This window comes from Felis catus, chromosome B1, assembly GCF_018350175.1.
Source record: "Felis catus isolate Fca126 chromosome B1, F.catus_Fca126_mat1.0, whole genome shotgun sequence".
NCBI classification, from domain to species: Eukaryota; Metazoa; Chordata; class Mammalia; order Carnivora; family Felidae; genus Felis; species Felis catus.
The window spans coordinates 37,571,392-37,585,823 of NC_058371.1; the positions used below are offsets into that span (position 1 = coordinate 37,571,392).

Below are 14,432 nucleotides of genomic sequence, written 5' to 3' on the forward strand. Positions count from 1 at the left end.
AAAGCTGGGTCAATTTCTCACCTTGCTCTTTGACTCAGTTTTCATTGAAAATGAAAGAGTCGGATGGACAAACTTCTTGAGATAACTTGGGCATGCAAGTGTAAGTAAGTCTTCATTTGATAGGAATTCTAACATCAGCATGTTCTCCCTAGGGCTCCTAAAGGTGTTTGTTCCCTCTACAGCTTCCCTGGTCTCCTGAATACAGATTAAGTACTCAGAATGAAGTTCTACATGATAATCGTCCTGATGATAATGATTAACAATTTCTTGGAGTCATTTAGTACTTTCTAGGAAAGGAAAAGCATTACTCGCATTTTATCCTATTTGTCTTCATAACACCCAGAGAAGTCAAGGAAGAGATGTTCCTCCCAATGCAAATAAGAGTTTACTAAAGTTCAGGGATAAGAGGTACAAGGTGTCCAGGGACAAACAGGGAAGGAATGTAAATTCTGGTTACAAGAACTAAACATCTGGAAAATTCCAGGGAACTGTTTCCCCCACCCCCCAATCATGGAGGGAGACAGGACACTGGTGGGGCATCCGTCCAGGTCAAGAGGCATTGGATTGACCTGGTTTCAGAAAAATCAGCCTTCCTGTACTTTCCTGGGTAGCTTGGATATAGATGCAGTAGTGACTCAGTGATCTAGCACTGTATTTTCTCATCTACTTTTGGAGATTACCCAACCTCAGTTAAATATAGTCAGCTCTTTTTTTTTAAGATTTTTATTTTTTTAAAGTAATCTCCACACCTAACATAGGGCTTAAACTCACAACCCTGAGATCAAGAGTCACATGCTCCACCCACTGAGCCTACCAGGCGCCCCTATAGTCAGCTTTTCTTACTGTCTAACACAAGTATCTGGAGTTTTAGACTTGAAGTAATATTAAACAACTATTTTACATGTTTTTCTTTTCTTACCACCTTCAACTTCATTAATTCTTTTCATTTTTGCATCATTGCCACAAGACAGGTGAAGATAATGTTAATAAGCCCATTTTACCAATGAGCAAAACAGAGTCTCAGAAAGGTTTTAAAAAGACCACAAATGTGAAGAAGTGGGAGTAGATGTGATTCTTTTGTATTTGAGTCCATTTCTCTTTCTAAAATATCATCTTTCCCCCCTCTATAGACCTCATTCAAATATTTGTGAGTGCTTTCTGTATACCAACAATGTACTGGGTATTCAATGTTGAACAAGAAGGATATAGTCTTTTGAATGAGAAGTTTACAGAAGAACACACAGACAAGATGGACAATTATTTAAGTTGTAATAGGTGAAAGTACATTGAGAAAGGCAGAGGTGTATCTAGTCCAGAGAGGCTGTTAGATTAACTGGTCCATGGGCCTGGTCCTATGTAATTAGTCTGAGATCCTAAAGATAGAAGCCAGAATGGCAAACTACTTGAATCTTAGGTGGTGAACAGATGAGGAGGGTAGGGAATTTTTTACAAAAAAATGCTTTGTGACCCATCTTTCCAGACTAAGCTCAGGCAAAGGAGAGCCTGAAGGATACAGAGGTCCAGATGGGACACCTGGGGCCCAGTTAGGGCAGTGCCCCTTCACCAGAAAAAGGAAGAGGAGCCACATCGAGAATCCCAACAGGGGCGTCAGGGGCAGACACAGCGAGTCAGTGTGTTACCATACCCAACAGCTGAATCAGGGAGCTAATTATGGCTTTCTGCTTCTGGAGACCACATTCCTGAGGCTTTTAGGAAAACACACACACACACACACACACACACACACACACACACACAGTACCATGGCAGCTCTCCTCCCCTTATTCTGTTTCCTTACTTCCACCCCTACTTTCAATGCACCCCATTCTATCTTTGAAGCATCCCTTGCACAGGGCATTTCTGTTATTTCATACTGTATCCTGGTTCTACCAACACACCAACACACTGCCCATACCCTTTGCCTAACTCAGTCATTATAAGAGCGCTACACATCATGCTTTATATTCTCCCTAGAAGGTCTCTATCAGAGAGTCACACTATGTCAGTGCTGGATGAATGCCCTTAAAGAGTCTCATTCAAACTACTACAGATGAAGAAACTGAGGACTAGTCAAGGGTGTGGCTTATCCAAGAGCATTTAAGTAGTAACTGTAGGGCCAGAATGAGGAACAGACTTCCAGGACTTTTTTCCCCTTCCATGGAATTTCACATCTAAAAACACAAAAATTAGTTTGACTGAAGTCTGAAGCCAACCTGACCCCTTATTCTACCTTCCAAGATAATACCTTTTTTTAAAAAAAAAAATTTTTTTCAACGTTTATTTATTTTTGGGACAGAGAGAGACAGAGCATGAACAGGGGAGGGGCAGAGAGAGAGGGAGACACAGAATCGGAAACAGGCTCCAGGCTCTGAGCCATCAGCCCAGAGCCTGACGCGGGGCTCGAACTCACAGACCGCGAGATCGTGACCTGGCTGAAGTCGGACGCTTAGCCGACTGCGCCACCCAGGCGCCCCTATACCTTTTTTTTCTTAAGTGCTGAGATGTTTGGTCTATATTAAACCACTCAGCAAATGTTTCTGAGAAACTCCCACCTGTGAGGGAGCACACCAAGTCCCTGACTCCACATAGTTCATGGTCTAGAGAAAGACAGACCTGCAGTAACAGTCGCCATGCAAGCAAGCTTACATATGCTGTGTCAATGAATGGGACACAAGAGGCATGGAGCTTTAGAGAAAGGAACTGTCATTTTGACTGAGATGATGGAAGAAGGGGTAAATAAGGATTGTGTTTTAGGTCTCAAATTCTGACAGGTAGAGAAAGACTTCTCAAACTGAGTGACAAGTATACACAGAGGTGAAAAAGAAGAGGTGATGTTTAGAGAAGGCTGAATAGCCTTTGGAGTTGATTCAAAAAAGTTGTAATGTTATTTGTAATAGCTACCATGTGTATGTACTTATCACATGCCAAGGATTCTTATTTAGTCCTCATAGCAAACCTATGAACTAGGAATTGGTTCATTTACAAGCAGTTATTGAATGACTACTATATGCTACCCAAGTTTTAGGTATTGAGGATACATCTGTAAACAGAGCAGACCAACAGAACAAAAGAGAACAAGTCCCTGCCCTCAGAAAGTTTACATTCCAGGAATTGTTACCCCCATTTCACAAACGCAAAAAACAAAAACAAAAACAAAAAAACTGAGATATAAGGAAGTTAATGCTCTAGCTCAGGGATGCAGAGAAGACAATTAGCAGAGCCTATCTGTGCTTTTAAACTCTATGTTGTATTGCCTTCCAGGAAGCCTGGGATTGAAAGTAGGGGTTTTCAGAGTCAAGATCTGGAAGTAGTAAGGGTCTCTTACAAAGTTTTGAGCAGTGGGGTGGCTGAAACAAAATGATGTTGCTTCTGTTGGGGCTGTCTTCCCCCACTCTACTTATAATCAGAGATTAGCCATCTCCATCTTCCCTCCTCCACACATACACACCTCTTTTGGCTGAAGATGGCATTCCCTGGGTAGAGCTATTCGTGGTTTTAGCGGATTAGCCTGGGTGAACTCTCAGGATCAGAGCTTCATGCCACACCCAGCACCCCATTTAACTGGTCTTTTGTCCTACCAAAGCTTGTAAATTGGGTTTCCTTCCTAGCTCAATTGCTAGAAGTTAAAAGTGGGAGTGGTAGAGAAAATGATAGCGTTAAAAATGCACTGGGTGAGAATTAAAGCTATAAACTTGAAATAGGCCTCAGCTATCGCTTGAAACCGAGTCCCCGCGAGGAAGCTGAAAAAGTTTGCCTTTGAAATGTCTTAGGAGTGGGAGTGCCAGTGCTCCGGCCTCCAGTCTATAGTCCTAGCAGGGTGAAGCACTGCCCTTCACCAAGGCTGCGGGTCCCTCTTTGAACCTAGAAATCCAACCTTTTTGCGGGATTTGGGGGTTGCTGTAGGGAGACCGTGCTGGGGAAAGGAAACTGGCGAGTAACTAGAAGGGGTGATAAAGAAGGAGAGGAATACGGGAAAAAGGAGAAAGCGAAGGAATGGATAAAGGAAACCGGAAGGAATAAGAACGGAGTGCACATAATAAAAGGAAAAAAAAATGAAGGGACAAGAACAAGATAGAACAGTAGGAGAAAGGGAAGGGCGGGGTGGAGGGGTGGGTGGAGAGAAAGACTCAGGGCCGCCCGGCGGGGTCTGCTGGAAGTGAGAGCTGAGAGATGGGGGACGGCGGACGGCGGACGCCAAGGAGCCCAGAGGTCTAGAGCAGCCCCAGCTGTCAGCGGTGAACAAAGGCCGCCGAGCCGCAAGTGAGAGGCTGCAGGCCCCGCCCCAGCCAATGAGCGGTGCTGGCGCTGGCCCCGCCCCACTCCGCTCCGCCCCGCCCCGCCCCGCCTTCGGCTCCGGGACCCCGCGCGGTGGCCGGCGCGCGGAGAGCTGGCGGGCGGCGGACGCGCGGGGAGGCCGAAACTTTCTCTGCCCGCCTGGTCCAGCTAGCCAGAGCCGCGAGTTGTGGCGGCGCCGCGGGACCCGCTCGGCCGGCAGCTCTGCTAAGACAACCGGGAACACACTGCGAAACACACTGAAAAAAAATTCTCAAGTCAGTCCGAGGCTCAAGGGGGCAGGTAAGGTGCGGTAGACGAGGGGTCGCTCCTGAGAAGTGTCTGCAGCCGCGGCACCCGCATCAGGGCTCCCAGGGAAACTGCACTCCTCACGGCGTGCCAGTGCGTCCGTGCGTCCGTCGGTCTTTGTCTATGTCAGATTCTGTCTAGGTGTCTTTGTCTCTGCATGTAACTGTCAGGGTCTCTCCCTCTGCCGGGGTGGGTGCTGCTGTTCTGGTCCCAGTCTGGAGAAAAGGATGCTGCGTCTGTCCTCTGTCTTTGTCTCGGTCTCCCGGAGACTGGTTTTATCTACTCCAAGCCCCGAATCTGATCTTGATGGATATTAAGTGATGTCTGAGATGAAGAAAAGGGGAGTGTGCGTGAGCCCTGAGGGGGCCAGGTCCTAGACAGAGGGTCTGACAGCTGGGGTCCGGTCACTGCACTTTGACTTCTGGAACTATGGAGATGGGCTGTGTCTGCACTCACAGGGTGGCAGGGATGCGATACAGTTAGGTCTGTAATGTTTCACTGAAGGGATATGTCACAGGGGCTGAGGTGGGTAGAGAGGGGATTAATGAATGAAGGTAAGTGGCACCCTGGAGTTGTGGGTCACCAGGATCAGTCCTCGAGTTGCCATTTAGCCAAATTAACACACGCACAGTTCCACACCCACACACACTACATTCACTTCTTTTTTTCACCCACCATAGGCAACCAGCCCCCCACTCCCTACACCCCCCATCACACCCTTCAACATACTTAACTCCATCTTTCAGAGCATACAACTCAGCAGCAACAGGCACCAAAACACCACAAGCCAGGTGAGCTTTCTCCTTCGTGCTCCAAGTGGAAAGGAGTAAACTGTGGAGAAAATGAGTGTTCTTCTCACCCACAAGTATGTCAGGCCTAGGAAAGTGCTTGAGACTTGTTAGCTTCAGAGCACTCAGTTCCCCAGGAACAAAGAGTGTTAGGGATCTAAGCATCTAAAGTTCCTGGGTCCCTCCTCTCCCATTCCATCCACACCCTCCTGCAACCATCAGCCCTGATCTTGGGTCTTGGATGCTGGCAAACTAGTGTGGAGGCATTGAGTTCTGGAGAGCTCTTGGCAAGAGCTGTACCAGATAAAGGGTCTCCTGCTCTGCTGGTAGTGCAGCCTAATTGCAGTCATGGGAGCTGAGCAGCCCAGCCACAGAGAGGTGAGCCGTCTGCTTGGCAATTCTTCCAGCGCCAGGTACCCTTGAAGTGATTCTGTAGGTAGGAGCTAGAGTTTGTAACCTGAGCTTCCTCTAAGTTCAAAAATAATTTTTGTGGGCATTCTGCAGAAAATACAGGTGTTGAAAGTGTGTATATATTTGCACATACATGAAAATGGGTATTTGAGACTGCATTTACAGGCAGGAAGGGTGTTTGTGTTCAAGGGTGGAGAAGAGCAGAGTGTGTGGGTGGAAATCTGTGGGCAGAGGCACACACACTAATCAGGTGTGGCATTTACACCTTATATTTATCCAGTGCCTTTCTTCTGAGGTGCTTTCTGCACATCACAGACGTTATCTCATTTGTTATCTCCTTTATCCTCACAATGTAACTACCAGGTTGGCATGAAGCATTGTTAATTCTCTGTGTTTTACCAGTGAAGAAACTGAGGCATGAGAGGGGCAGGGATTTCCCTGAGGTCCACTGCTAATGGGAGCAAAGTTAGGAAGTCAAAGGATAAACTCTCAGCTGAGAAGATGTGAGTGTGGACATTCACTCTTCATGAGGTGAGAAAAAACCCAGGTGGAGACAAAAAGGTTGTCTCTCAAAAGTGTCTATGTGAGAGCAAGAAGGAGGATGGGACGTTTGAGATGGTTGTTATTTAACATTTATGGCAGCCTCTGTGCACTTCATGAAGTAAAACCTGCTTTAACAATCCAGCGTGTGCATTTGTGTCTGCAGGAGGAGCCTCCTGTCTGTGTGTGCCACAGTAGATGTGTGTGAAATAGTTGCTGTCAAAGGTGTGTTTTGGGAGACCCAATGCTTTGGGAGTATGTGAGGGAAAGATTTGCCATGCAGTCTTGAGAAGCCATGTGTTTGCCTATGTCTGTCTGTCTGGACAAAGAGGTAGATGGGCTCCAGCCATATAAAAAATGGCTTTCTAATCCTGAAAATTTATTTATATGCCTTTGTACTTATTCAGCATTCACTTAATAAATATTCATTGGATACCTACAAAATGCAAGGCTTTGGGCCAGGCAGTGAGGCTACGAAGATGAATAAGGTAATGAAGGCAAACCTATGGTTAACCAGCTTATAGTCGGTGTAATGGGCAATAGTTAACATTCACTGAGTATACTATGTACACAGTACTTGTTATGCATTATCTCATTTAATCCTCAGCACAGCCCTGCAGGGTGTATGATTATTAGACCAGGAAATTAATAACATAGCTAGGGTAGAAAATGGAGGAGCAAGGAATTGAACTCTGCTCAGCTCAGCCCGGGCTATTTTTTTTTTTAATTTTTTTTTTAATGTTTGTTTATTTTTGAGACAGAGAGCATGAGTGGGGAAGGGGCAGAGAGAAAGGGAGATACAGAATCTGAAGCAGGCTCTAGGGTCTGAGCTGTCAGCACAGAGCATGACATGGGGCTTGAACTCACAGACCACAAGATCATGACCTGAGCCTCAGTCAGACGCTTAACCAACTGAGCCACTCAGGCACCCCTGCCCTGGCTCTTTCCATATTCTTCTGCTTTAAAAATAGAAATACATGTTTCCTCTCTGCAAAATATCCTTGCCCTGTCCCTCTCCCTCTACCTCCACCTAACAAGCTCCCACTTGCAATTCTGGTTTTAACCATGAGAATCAGCACCTTCAAGAAAACTTCCCCTCTCCTTTCCCTGAGTTTCTCTGGGTCACATGGCTTCCTCTGAGTTCTTCCATGCTATCCTGGCATTTACTCACTGGTCCTGAAGAGCCTGCTAAGTTCTTAGAGGCAGAGATAGTGTCGTGAATGCCTAGCTCAGAGTATAGTTTGTGGCTACTTTGATTAGGCCCTTAATAAATGCTTGTTTAATAAAGTAATGGGAAGGAAAAGAACTGTCAGAGACCATTGGCAGGGAGCATTTTCCCAATAGCAGGTTACTGCATGAACACACTTCGTTGGTGTGGCCTCTGCTTTATTATTGGGTCACCTCCTTCAGGGCCGCTGCCTAGACAGGGCTCCTCCATCTCAGTTCCTGACTCCAGTTTGGAAACCTAAGGAAAATCTAGCTCCCAGCCACCCTTCCAACATAGGCACTCTATGTCAGGTTCAGTCAACCCACAAATATATATAAGCGGGAGTTGCTAGGGTCTAGAATTGAGGTTTTAAAATTGTGCATTTGGAACCCCAAGAGGGCAGTGGTTCCAGGGCAATGATGGGGTGTTTCTAGGGGTTTGCCAACAAAGTAGTATCTAGCTGTCTGGGGAATCTTTAGGTAATTTAACTGGTAGGACTCAGAGGTAGCTTTTGAATAGATCTTTATGCTGCTACAGTTTGAAAACCACCGATCTAAAATAGACACTCATAAGCTGCTGTTGGGAGTGTGAATTGCTACCATGTTTGGGGAAGTAATCTGGTCATGATTTGTCCAAGGTCACATGATTACAGTCTGGTGACTCCCTTCCCATACCCTTTACACAACCCTATTATTTCTCAAAGGTTGCCACATGCCTTCTCAGAGGTCTCAGATTATTTTAGTTTTCCTAAAACTGCATTTCACTATTTATTAAAGATTTTATCCATGCAAGGTACCACGGAGTTGGGGGATTTTAAGAAATGTTTCAATAATGCCTTGAGAATAAAAACTGTGATGAAAATTGAAAAGAAGAACCAGAACACATGAATCAATGACAAGTACATTGAAAATTGGATTGTACTAACTTTGAACATGGCAGCTGCACAGTATGAGGGAGGTGATCTCGAAGACACCAGGGAAGAGGTGGTCATGAACTAAACCTTGAAGTTGAGCTTCAGGAATGTGTAAAAAGAGCAGACATAGCAGCAGCAAGGTTATAGTTTCAAGATGCAAGCTGAGACCTGAGGAGATGGAGCTTTTATTCCCAAGGGGAATCCTGGTGGGAGCCTGTTTCCTCCTTCCATGCAACTCAGGAAGACACTGAGAGCAGACAGAGCTGGGAAATGAAAGATATGAGGTAACTCATCTCTAACAACTGCCTTCAGCAAAATGAGTGTGCAGAATCACTTTGGATCCCCTTCTCCAAGGATTTAGAGAAGTGGGTGGGGATGTGTCAAAAATCAAGCATGGCCGCATTGAGCTTCAGGCTAACTGCCGTTTGGCAAAGCTGTCCCTGTGTCTGCAATCTCCATCCTGCTTCTGTTACTCTGTTGCTTCCTGACAGACATCAACTTCTACTTGACGGCCTATCATCATCCCTAGGCTTCCTATAATAATAATTTTAACAGCTCTTTTTATTTGTACAGGACTGTCCACTTGAAAAGGGATATTAATGTTGCTGGTGATGGTGTTATTAGTATCATTATCATCAACCCTGTAAGAAGATATCTTCCACAGTTGGACATATGGGAAAACTCAATGAGCTGATCAGAGGTGAAGGAGCTCACCCAAAATTTTAAGTGGAATGCTGGGATTTGAACTCAGTTTTCCTGACCCCCAGTCCAAGGCTATTACCACCCTATCATTAGGCCTGATGGCAGACAGAATGTGAGGGTGTATATGTGTTAGCTATCAGCTAAAACTAATTGTTCTAATCAATCCAGTAGAGTGGTGATTTTTCTTATTAAGTGACAGGCCAAATTGGTGTCTAAACAGATGTGATGTGGGTTTTGTCCAGTACCTGGAACAAAGGCAATAAGGAGCTGCCCTATACAGATCACCCACAGAATTGCTTCCAAGTCAGTTAATCACTGTGGGAGAAGATAACTGCCTTAAGGATGACTGCTAGCAGGCAGACACACACACACACACACACACACACACACACACACACACACACCCCAAATTCATTCATTCATCTCTCCCATGCTCTCCTCTGATATCCACACTCACAGTCACATCCCATAGCATGAATCCTCAGACATTCCCAGATGGCAGGACCTGGAAGATCCACACCTGTGTCTACTTGGGTTGGTCTCTCCATGGCATTATCTAAAGTGTACTTGGCAGCACCCCTCCTTGATGCCACAGAACCTCAATTTCTGCCATGCCCAGAGCAGTCTTTTGAATTGCCATCAGCCCTTCAGAGCTGCAGAATTTCCCAGGCCATAGCATCCACCAGAAGAGGGATAAATCTAGGTGAGACTTTCAGACTAAGGGGTACACAAGGACACAGACCCCTCAAAAGTGTCAAAGTGGAGTTGAGATCAGGGGTGAAGATGGGCATTATTCTGGAAATCAATTGATGTTGAAGGACAGACCCTGTCCTTTGCATGAATGTAACTGCAATGCATAGACTGCCAGGTGGTTGAGGCAATCCCTGCCTGAGGCACCAGGGTGGGGCTGTGCACTTGGCTCACTGGCCTGTTGGCTTTGGGGGCATCTTCACTCTCCTTGCAGTTGCAAAGCCATTTGCTGCTAAATCACCCTCCTCCTGGCATCCTGGACTGCTAAATTGGTCTCAACTTGCTGTACTTCCACCCACCACCTTAGTCATTATTCGCTGGCAGCATTCAGAGAGTGGGTGTAAAGCAGCTGAACATTATATTCCTGCTGAAGAGAGAATTGAGTATAGGCATGCAAGGGAAGGAGGCAAGAGAAAGCTAAGGAGGCAGGGAAACAAAGCTTGGGTTTGCCAGCACCTTTCCCCAGGAACTCCAATAACTCTAGATGGTGGGGTGGTGAGCAATAGGTGAGTGTGTCCTGGCTCAATAGGAGGAGACACGAGGGGTTTGCTCACTACTGAGGGGCTGCACCTGCTTGGTCTAGGGGGAAGAAAGGACATCAGCTATGGGAGAAAGACCGCCCCCCTATTGGCTCCCTTTTCCTTAAATTTGCAATATGTACTGTCACACCCATTGAGCATCTGTTCCCATGTATTAGTATTTAGCTTCTCTATCCTTCCTCCCTGCCTAGATTATAAATCCCTTGAAAGGAAAATATGCCATGCCTCACATGTAGAGCACCAGGTTCTGAATTCACTTAAGGTTCAGACTCAAATGGCTGAGGGTAATGGTAAGGCCTACAGTGGCCCTTCCTTCTCAGATCCTTCTCAGATCTCCCTGTGGTGCCCAAGGGCCACCGAGTTTGAAAACCCAGGCAGGCAAGAAAAGAAGGAATAACAGGGGAACTTTCAAGGCTGGTTCTCCCTCAGCTTTCAAGGAAGCTTCAGGGAGAGAAAGGGTTGTACCACACAGGAACCGACCAGCTAGGGAGGCAGAAACTTAAAGACTTTCTGTCCTGGCATAGCGAGACTCTACATGATCTCCAGCCAACAGATGGGGCACTCTTTGTTAGCTCATCCAGTGCCCAGGATTGCACTGAGGCTGGTAGGAGGTGGAGAACAGAATCAGTTCTCATGTCAGACAGCAGAGATAGCATCAGGCAGAACAGAGTGACCTTGACAGAAGGTTCTCTGAGTCACTGATAACATTCATTTGGTCTCCCAAGCAGAGGTTGGAAGGGGAATACAGTACCAACACAAGCTGGCCTGGAACCTGATGGATCCCCCAACCTTGGTTCCTTCCCTCCCACCCTCTTATCCATGAAGATAATGAAAAAAACCCTGAGAACAGAAGCCACCACACAGCTAGGGAGGCAGAAACAATGGGGAATTAACTGAGCTTGTCAAGGGATGGAAGTCTGGGGGAATGAGCCTTGAGGTTGCTCTTTACCTTCTGCTGATCACTAAGAGGCAGTCTGACCAGAGTGTCTGGAGGATGCCTGTGCTGGGTCTGCCCTGGCCACCTCAGCAGCAAGGTCAGAGGTCAGAGGATTTCAGAAGGACCCTTTAAGCACTCAGAGAACCTCCCATATTTATTGCAACCTTCAGACATTCTAACTTCAGCTCTCTTCTTCTCTTTCCCATTGAAGGGCATCTCAGCAGTGCACATGTGGAGGAGGCTGGGAAGGATTAGACTGTGCTCACATCTTGAGGAGACAACCTCCTCCAGCCCCAATACCACAGTGGCACCAGCAGGCAAACTGAACTGCAGGCAGATGGGGAAAGCAAAACCACCAGGCAGAGCCGCAGCCTCCACCTGCACTAAAAAGGCAGTGCTCCACTTAAGGGAGCTGTCTGCTCCCAGCTGCCTGCGCTTCTCCCCTCCAGGGGCCTGCAACTGCCCTGCTCAGAGGCATTGCACTGGCTGGGAGTGGGTAGCTCTTGCTACAGACAGGACCTCCAAACCCAAGGCTCCAAGATTTATCAGGAAACTAAAGAGTCTGTGTTGAAGAAATGTCCAGTGTTCTTCATAGAAACACAAAATATCAGAGTTGAAAGGATCCTTAAATTCTATGCTATCCACTCCTCCCACTCCATCCAAAACCTTCTTCCCCAAGTTGCTGTCTTTACTCACCTCCAAGAACTCCTTCTCTGGGTCCCTGGACCCAGTTTTTTCTATTTTAGTTGCATTCTCTTAAAGTTTCATATACTTTCATATACTTAAAGGTTCATATCAAGCACTCTACCAGCTCCTGGCAGGACCCACAAATGAGACAGAGACTGTTCCAGACAGGCTTGGTATTAGGGGAGACAACAGATGCATTAGAAAATATCCCTATACAAAGCTAAACTAGTCTAAAAAGTCTTCATGGAAGATATAGAAGTTGAGAAGTACCCTGTGATCTGGGTGTGATTTTATTTTTTTAATATTTATTTATTTATTTGTTTGTTTGTTTATTTATTTATTTTGAGAGAGAGAGAACATGAGCAGAGGAGGGGCAGAGAGAGAGAGAGGGAGAGAGAGAATCCCAAACAGACTCCATGCTGTCAACACAGAGCCCCGGGTGGGGCTCGACCCCATGAACTGTGAGATCATGACCTGAGCTGAAATAAGAGCTAGACACTCAACTTACTGAGCCACTAAGGCACTCCTGGGTGTGATTTTAAGAGATGGAGGGAGGGTGGAAAAGATAGGGGACAATAGGTTGTGGGGAAACAAAAGCAAGTTGAATCAGATTGAGAAGGACCTTGTGCACCCCTTGGGAGTTTGCTTGTTATTTAGTAGGCAGTGGTAAATGACAAGTAATAGGTAGACAGTGGCTTATAGTAAACCTTGGTTTTAAGAAGTTAATCCAGCAATGGAGAATAGAATAGATTTGGGGTTGGAGAGACTTCTTTCTAGAAATAACATTATTTAGTAGAATGACTTTCTTTCCTCCTTCCTATCTCCTGATTGATAGCACATGTTCCCAGAGATCTTCCACTACCTGGAAATGTAGGGTAGCTAAGGCTCAAGGAGAGGAAAGTTCCTAGTCTAGGAACTTATTTATAAGAAGATACATGGGTAACACCTTGCTTTGCACTGCTTTAGACCTAGACAGAATCACAGGAGCCTTTTTTGTTTTGTTCTGTTTTGTTTTGTTTTGTTTTTGTTTTTTTAAACAGATGAAGGCATGGAGGCCCAGACTGGGGAGGAATTTGCTCAGGGTCCCACAGCTGGTTAGTTGCAGAACTAGGATTGGTGCTCCCACTTCAGACTCTTTACATTAACCTGCTGCTAACTGTGGACAAAGATGGAAGGGCCAATAGAATTCATTAGATCCTCAAATCTTTAGTGTTAGGCAGGTTTGCCCCAGAAGACATATGTCCTTGTCAATAATGGGATATTCTCAGTCTTTGTGGGTCTCTCCCCACCCAAGTCAAAGGAGTCCCTGGACTTCCACTGAATGGACTTCCACAGCCTCCATTTTTCTCTCCTGTATTCCTCCTTATTTTTCTGGGGTCTTCAGATGTTTGATTTCCTTCTTTTCTTTTGCCTTTTTCGTTGTTCCAAGAGCTCTGAGAAGCTCCCATCTAATGTGATAGTGAAGGTTTACTATGCCAGTCTCAGTTGTGACCAGTTGTCACCTTTCCAAAATGAAAATCAAGTTTGCTGTTTGTGTCTCATATGTGCCCAATTTAAACCAAATCTTAATAAAATGAGAAGGCTGTGGGTACCGCTGAGCTCTGCTAACCACCCAGAGAGTTGATGTCACATTGGGAGAGATTCCCAGCCAGGAGGCAGATGTCCATTCCAGTGTTCAGAGAGTCAGATATGGTCAAGTAAGGACCTCCTTCAATCTCAGAACTGGGTTCCAGGGGTCCTCCTGCCCACAGCTCCAAAGATCTCAGAACATCATTCCCTATCGTCTTCTACTTGCCCAGGAGCTTCCCTTGTGTTTTCTAGAAGCCTGACTAACCAAGAGAGGATAAGGCCATGGCAGTGTCCTGTGACATCTCCAGCCTCCAGTGAGTCTTTCCTCAGGAAACACTTCAGCTCATGCCATATGCCTTTAGTCTCCAGAGAAGTTCATCCTCACCTGGATGGCAACCTATGGCCCCGGTAGAGCAGGTGAGCCCCACAAGTGAGGCTTGGGTTTTTTCATTCTTGTCAACCTTTAAGGCAAGTTTGGGAGTGGAAAGCAGAAAAAACATTGTTTTTGGCAGTGTTTGACTCTGCTACCTAACAGCTGTATGGCATCAGGCAAGTCACTTAGCCTCTCTGAGCCTGCTTTCTCATCTTTCTCTTACTATAAAATGTATTGTGTCCTAGGTAGAATTTTTGTGAAAATTACATGACCCAATATAAGTAAAGGCACATGAAACATAATAGGAGCTCTATTTCTGTTAGCCTCATCTCCTTCCTGTCAGCCAATGGAAGGAAGGCCAGCATGAGACTAAGACATCCATGCAAGAAGGCCATGAGCCCTTCATATAGACATGTCCAGGATATCAGGAAGGGG

General features: G+C 45.9%; 1 protein-coding gene across 3 annotated transcripts in view; it reads left to right on the forward strand.

Moving 5' to 3' along the window:
* The first annotated feature begins 4,343 nt into the window (after positions 1-4,343).
* The window catches only part of LZTS1 (leucine zipper tumor suppressor 1), a 49,762-nt gene continuing 39,673 nt past the window's right edge, over positions 4,344-14,432 (forward strand). Inside the window, exons 1-2 of one of the 3 annotated variants that reach the window (XM_045055429.1) lie at positions 4,345-4,575; positions 13,877-14,041. The gene's annotated coding sequence lies outside the window, so the exon portion shown is untranslated. Of the gene's footprint in view, positions 4,576-13,876; positions 14,042-14,432 lie in introns of all 3 variants that reach the window. The other 2 variants (XM_006930658.4, XM_003984723.5) reach the window with 2 other exon arrangements.